This window comes from Osmerus mordax, chromosome 6 (assembly GCF_038355195.1).
Source record: "Osmerus mordax isolate fOsmMor3 chromosome 6, fOsmMor3.pri, whole genome shotgun sequence".
NCBI lineage: Eukaryota > Metazoa > Chordata > Actinopteri > Osmeriformes > Osmeridae > Osmerus > Osmerus mordax.
The window spans coordinates 6,520,877-6,528,578 of NC_090055.1; positions in this window are offsets into that span (position 1 = coordinate 6,520,877).

The window sequence follows — 7,702 nt, forward strand, 5'->3', positions numbered from 1 at the left end:
ATTCTCAGCATATCTGTAACTGCAACAAACATCACCAATCATCTGGCTTCTATTGCGTCAATAAGAAGTTGCAGTTTTTTTTGTAACACCATCCTTGGCCATCCTGAATTAGGTTTAACCCCTGTGTTATCTTCGGGTCATTCTGACCCATCAGTCATTGTGACCCACCGTCGTATTGCGACAACTTTACCGCATACAAAAACAAAGTGAAGCATTTTCTTTTAACCGTTGGGCTGTCTCAGACCCCCCACATTGCAAAGGTTAAAAGACAATTATTTTTATTTGTTTTTGTATTGGGTAAAATTGGGTAAACACAATGATGGTTCATTATGAACCTTTGGGTCATGTGACCCGAAGGCAGCACATGGGTTAAGGGAGGTGCTACAACTTTCCCCCCCAATTTTTTTGATAAGGATCTTATCTTTATCCTAATTCCAATGACAATCTTGTCTGCTCAGGCCTCAGATAAATATAATGACTTCAGGAAACCAAATATAGACTTAACAAGTGTTAGAATTCTGAATAAAACGATACCTTTGGGGATATGTTGAGTTAATTCCCCTTCAGAGGCAGTCTCTGCATCAGACAGTTATACTGAGTTTTGTTTGTTATAAATTCTGAGGTCATCCAGAGTGTTTAGAGGCCTTGTCAGCACGGCCAACACTTGAAGAAGCAAACTTGTTTCATTAAGGATGTTCAGTAACTGTTGTAAATATTTTTTATGTTTAGTTCTTATTAAGTGTTACCAGATGTTCTTGTGTGATGTTCTTATTGTGTTTTCAGTATTAAACCTAATTAGATTTCTTTGGCCCTTTTTTCAAGCAATATCACAGAGGGCTTCACAGACGCCCATAGAACTGCACCAGGGGTACACCAAAGTAAAAAGGCTGGAGATTTCAGATGCATGGTCGTCCTGAAGTCCTAACCCAACCCTGGTTGGCTACTTCTAAGGCAAGCACACCTTATATGGCAACAACAAGGATTGTTGTTATTCTCTTGCATTCAACCTAAACAGACAGTATTAATGCCACAGTGTAATAAACAAGGTCTACCCAATACCTTTCACACAGCTGAAGTGTTGTTGGGTTTGAATATGTCACTGTCACAACTGATGTAAGACTTCACATTTATCGTGTTGTTTATAGATCTTTGTAAATTAGTTTGTTCAAAACTAATTTACACAAAACAGGGTTGCATATCTGAACAAAAAATAAGCGTTACATTTAGTCATTTAGCAGACGCTCTTATCCAGAGCCTTAAGAATAATGCTGCAGAAAGTGCAAATTCATGAAATCCAAGTTACATGGTTATATCGTTTTCTAGCTAGCTATTGCTAATTTCCTTTGCATGGTCATCACATATTATTTGGGTTTAAATGGGTCACCAAATACGATGAACATTGTAGTTTTACTCATTGGTATTTCCAGTCAAATTATTTATAGTTTAAAGTTCTTTGCATAAAGTGCATGTGGTGAAACTGTATATATTCTTGTCAAACAATAAAACTATCTGTGTATTTTCAACTGTAAACAACTCAAATTTTTCAGAAACGTTGTTAAGATGAAACCAAGATGGATAACACCCAACCCCAACCATATAAACAGGAAACCATAAACACTGACTGGATTAATGGACCTAAATTTCTGCTTGGTTTTTAGACAAGAACCTTGAAGTGAATCTTGTGTGTTTAGGGGCTGTGTGTGTATGTGTGTGTACGCGTGTGCCTGCATACTTACAAGTGTATCCCTGTAGGCATGCACTTTACGTCCACATGAATGTGTGTGTGGTCCTGCATGTGTAAAGGGACATGACCCATCCCCTTACAGCTGCAAAGTTTACATGGCTGTACATCGTGCACTGAGTTTCAATTCTAACTAACATCAAACCTACGCTGAAAAGTCTTCCTGACCTGACAATTACAGCTGATAGTCAACCAGACCTGCATCTGTTATTTTCTTCTAAACTGCATTCTGTAGAGAACATCTCGTTAAGCCACAACCTTAGACAGATTTATGGGAAAAAGGGCCCCTAAAAGCCATGTTCATGAGGCCTATAACTTTCACCCGTGCCAAAGTGTCCTCTAAACAGAGTTTTTCACTATAGGAAGGAGGGGGGCCACCAGACTCTCAAATAACTTCTAGTGATGTCATCTAGATTGTGTCACTAGGTCTATATGAGCTCAGAATAATACCTCCCTGTAAATTATGTGTAGCTCTCAATACTCATCCATGTATATGATTATGAAGCTAAGGTTGTATCGGTAAAGCTAGAATCAGTACAAAAGTAAGTTTAACACACACATAAACACAGAGAGAGGAGAGATAGACCAATATAGAGAGAGATGCTCAGGTTGTTCATTTTCTGGTCCTACATGTACTAGGATAAGCACAAGATTATGTTTTACACAAACACGGAGAGAGAGAATCCTGGCTGTATATACATAAAGAGTGATGCTTAGGATGTTCATTAACGGATTCCAAAGATACTGTGAGGTTCTGAATCTTATCTACTTTACGCACCCTTGTCAGCACTGAACGATATTAGGGTTTGGACAATATAGATCTATACAACTACACAACAATAAACAGTATTAATTAGACGTCTATAGAAACTGCCAGGGTCTTAATAAACTAAGTTGCTTTGGATAATAGCCTACTGATCTGCTGTACTACAAAAATGCATAACGGACATGCGTAACTGATCATTAATAAATGAATTAACTCATAGTCTAAGTATCTCAGAAACATGTACATAATGCATTTTAGAGAATTGAAAATGTATATAACAAAAGGTTTAGCTCAATTTCCAATCTATATGCTAAATCAACAGTCACACACAGTATGTTTTAGACATAGCCTAGACGTTTGTTAGACTTCGGACAAATCTTTGCAGAAATTGGTAATGCATGAAACGACATGCATTACAAACAAACAACTTGGCAATGTAAAAGCACCATAGACAAACCTTAAACGCAAAATCTGGCAGAGAACAAATCCATGCAAAACACTTCTACGCGTAAATTGCGTGTACTTACCGTATGGGGCTGGTGAGTTATCTGCAGCGCGCTAGCAGAAATGGACCCACATTATACTGTTCTGCCACTCCTCACACCCCGCCCCAAACAAGAAACCTGGATGATGTCGGGATGCTTCTTGGCAAATTGGGGAGTTCTAGTTTCCAATTAATTTCTGTAATTATATTATAGGGTAAGAAAAGAATGTCAGCTTCGTATTATATAGTTTACGCCAATTCAAACTGGATCACAGGATCTATCCTGTGATTCTTAGCAGTGAATTTTTATATTCCCATTGTAATTGCATTTCAGAATGTGAGGGAGAAGCGAAGACGTGAAAAGGCGCTAGCAGGATTTAAGTTAAGGTGAAGAATTAAGTATACAGGTGATTAGAACAAGGGTGAGAGTTGCAAGACACAATGGTTGCACTATCCTGCGATTAAACTACAAATAACATTTTGCTATCTCACCACAACACAGAAACCTTAAGACTATTGGAAAATCATCTTGGATTTTTGTTTGTTTATTGCTTACATTAGAGATCTGTGGAATCTCTGAGTGCACCCTTGTACTTTCGTTTCCACCTTTATGGTCTTGTCAGATGTCTTTGTGGATTTTCTGAGATAGACTTGCTTTGCAGATAAATAATCTGCTGAGAGATGGATAGCGTATTTAGCTGAGCTGATGTGTGCTGGGATGAATGCTGTATGCATGTAGATGCATGTTAGGCTCCAACTCATCACTTCCCCCTCATGGAAGGGAAAGCTGGCCAGTCCAGATAGGTTTGAATGACATGTGCTTTGAGATGTGAAATTATTCTGATTGGTTGTACATTACCATGGTTTGTTTTCAAGTACACTACCAATCAAAAGTTTTTATAGAAATGTAAGCAGTTCAATTCCCATGAATAACCTGAAATGGTGAAAAGGTTCAAAAAACTAAACAGGACATTTTGACAATTTCAAGGTTATACAAAACATTTTCAGGGAACAAGAAATGGGTTCACAACTAGCAGGGACCGCCAATCCAAACTGCCCCCGGTATTTAATACATAAATCTTCTTCACAGTCAATCTGAAATTCTCTGGTAGAACAGCAGTCTCCTGCCAGTTTTACAGTAATATGGAGCGGGTGTAAAACAGGGGCATCGTTTGAGAGCCAGCAGCTTGTCCTCCTCTGCCTCAGTCATCCCCTGCAGGGTGTCAGGACAGGACACGAGTAACCATGTCGTCTCCACAAACTTTGGTCATTTGGTCATCAGTGCTGATTTTGAATCTTACATTTCATACAAACCGTCCATTACAGTTCCCTCTAAATGAATAATCAATACACCTCGTATTTTGCCCTTTATTTACATGACCTTGGATTTCGAGTGAGCCCCTTACCTGTGAGAGCAGCTTCTTGAGCAGCTGGGAGATGGCCGGGTCGTCTGGGATGGGGCATTCTGGGATGGAGCTTCTGCACTTCTTCTGCCTCAGCAGCAGGTGGCGGAAGAGGCTGGAGATATCTTTGGACCGCAGAGATTAGTCGAAGATGGAGCAGAGAATGTCCAAAGGCCGTCTACGGAGAGCCTGTCGACTCCCTATTAAGCCCCATTGTACCGAATTTGGTTGCAGTTCCACCAGAGTTCCACTGGGGGTGATCGCGAGCGATTGCAAGATGAATGGGAGTCCATGGAGCTAAACGGCTAAATGTGTCTCTTTCGCCTGATTGTCGTTGAGAAATCTCAAATTTGATTGTAGTTTTTGCATGTTCAACATGGGTTATAGGTCGAAAGTTGAATGAACGAGTACTTATGTCCTTTCGATTTCTTACAGGGTGAGTCGTTGTTTCCCATAACACGCTAGCATTCTGCTAATGAATGCTGATTGGTTAGTGAAGGAGTGACTCCGACCAGAGATCCCGTTTGATGGCATCCAAAGCGGAACCAGAATGTCATAAATTAGCAACATTAGCAACAACATTAGCAAGCCAAAACTCTTTCTAGCATATGTATTGACAGGGAGAGCCTAACCTGTCAGCTATGTTGTCAATGCCTCGAGAGAAAAAAGGAAGTGACCAGACATTTTTTTAAGACAAAAAGCGATTTAGAAAATATCTAACACGCAGCAGTGTGTATTTTTTGCCTCCCTTTTCGAATTCAACATTCAAATTACTAGACAAAAAATTATATGAGAAAAGTGGATTTTGAGGGGTATAGCTCCATAGACCTAGCCTGCCTCTGCCCTCCTATACGTACCTCCGCTCAATTTTCATTTTGCTTCTGTACTGCGTCTGGGCTTGAGATATATTGGTCAGATGTCTCCGGTAAACTTTTTACCGGTCCAATCAGCAAACAGAGGGAGTAGCTGAGAATGTTGACGTTTATGTTGTGCACTAGTTTGAGTTGTAGTTCCGTAATGGCGGTGGAGAAAGATGTGAGCGAAGCTATTCGGTCCGTTATGGCAACGCTGCAGAATATCCAGAAGTTAAAGCCAGAGCAAGAACAATCTTTGATCTCCACGGGGTTCGTTTGATTTTCCAGCTAGCTCCGTTAGCGGTGAAGGAGTTGGATAAGGCGAACGCTAGCGATTGGTTATGGCAGAACCAGAGTAGCTCTGGGCAGACCCAATAGTTTTCAACTTCAAGAGTACCCACCTTCAAAGAAGTTAACGCTTGTCAATGGAGCGAGCCCAGACTATCTGTACAAATGCAATGTACGAGAGTCCGGTTAGGACCAGGCTACCATAGACCTCCATTCATTCTGCACTTGCTCATTAGCGGCCTCATATGGAACTAGAGTGGAACTGCAACCAGTTCAGAACCCGGAAGTTTCCCTAGAGTGGCAGTTCTCCCCATAGATATATATAAAGGGTAGATATCTCGTCCGCGTTGCCGGCCAACAGAGTCGAACGTCCGCACATGGCGGCCATCTTGCTACAGTCAACTTGCTCACCCATAACATCGTGTTGGTTCTACATGTACTTTTTAAATGACCATAACTTGCTCAATTTTGAACCGATTTTGAAACGGGTTGGTTTGTTATCAACGTCAGAGATGTCATTATGCCACTGCATACTTCTATTCTTAAAAAAACAAACATAATCATTCATAAGTATGCATCTGCATAACGACATATCTAGTATTTTCTTTGCAATATTGAAATTACTAGACATAAAATTATATCCTGAGAAAAGTGGATTGTGAGGGGTATAGCTCCATAGCCCTCCATAGAGGGCAGAACGGGGCCCTCATTACATTGTGCAAAAAAATTATTAAAGGCCTATTTGTGGAAAACAATATGTAATATTTGAGTTACATAAAAGCTTTCTATTTGTTTTCTTCCTAATTGTCCTTGAAATAGTGGTCAAGAACCCCCCCCACCCCCAACACAAAAATGGTTTGGCCACTGATGAAAATTAGATGTTGTCATTTGAAGTTCAGTATGCTCAAAATGTCCGGTCAGCACAAGTCCGGTGCTCAGAAAAGGAAAGAAAAGAGAAGAAGAGAAGAAGAAAATAGAGGCCTTGGAGATTTTCTAAACATTTTCTTTTTTTTTTTTAAAGGTGGTGACGGTGAAGCTGGAACTAGTAGCATCGCCCAGCACCAAGAAAGGGAGATGAGGTGGGCATTCATGCATGCACCCCTCACCCCGTACCCATCTCACACCTGAAGTCAACGTAGACCAAGGTAAGAAACAGCGCAGCCAACGTTTACGAGCCTTGTAACGTAGCTAGCTAACCTAACAGGGCAGCTTTAAACGTCCATTAGCTGTATTAAGCCTGACACAACACGTTATCTTTGCAGAACTGTCAAGTAACTGTACAATACTTCGTTACCTTACTTAAGTAGAAATGTTGGGTATTTATACTTCACTGAAGTAATTATTTTTCAGACGACTTTCTACTTCTACTCCTTACATTTTCACGCAAGTATCTGTACTTCCTACTCCATAAAAAATTAGCATCGTTTCTAGATAGATTTTATTGTCATTCTTCAAAATATATATATACCTATATATACATAGAAAAACACTTTAGCAACTCTTAAGGATGGCAATTAACACATAAGAACAGCCTACCCTCCTTAGTAGAAAGAAGTAGAAAGGAGAGTAGTAGACTATAATAGTAGAAAGGAGGGTAGTCGACTGCAGTCTATGTAGGTAGGCCTAGACTATGTAGTCTGCTGGAATCACACACAAGGAAGCAAACTCACTGTAGCCAAGCCTTGACCACTGTTCAGTCTGTCAGCATCTCTGTGTGACTTTGCATATGGGACATTCTTGAATAGGGTTGGTGACTCAGAAAGGTTTAGCAAAGGCAACTATGCCCAGGCCCAAGACTACTTTTTTTTGTATACCAAACAGGGCCGGATGCAGCCTGGGGGTGCAGTGAACTTTTCTGGGGGGTATCATGATTACAGAAAGGGATCGCTTAGCCCAAACCTAGGACGTATGGGTTTGAAGTGATGCAAGATAGGGACTTCCACACTTAATGCGAGAGAAACATAGCCGTTTTTCAATTGGTAAAACCTTGTCTAGTAATGCCATCACTCCGGCTCTGCTCCCATCCATCCTCCCTGACGCGTATCGTTACGGTAGGGCCGCCCGGCCCAGCTATCGGTAGCCTATCTAAGAAAACTTTTTGGAAAAGACAGGCTATGGATCCAACCAATTCTATTTGGGAGGTGAGAACTCCCTCACATGGTACAA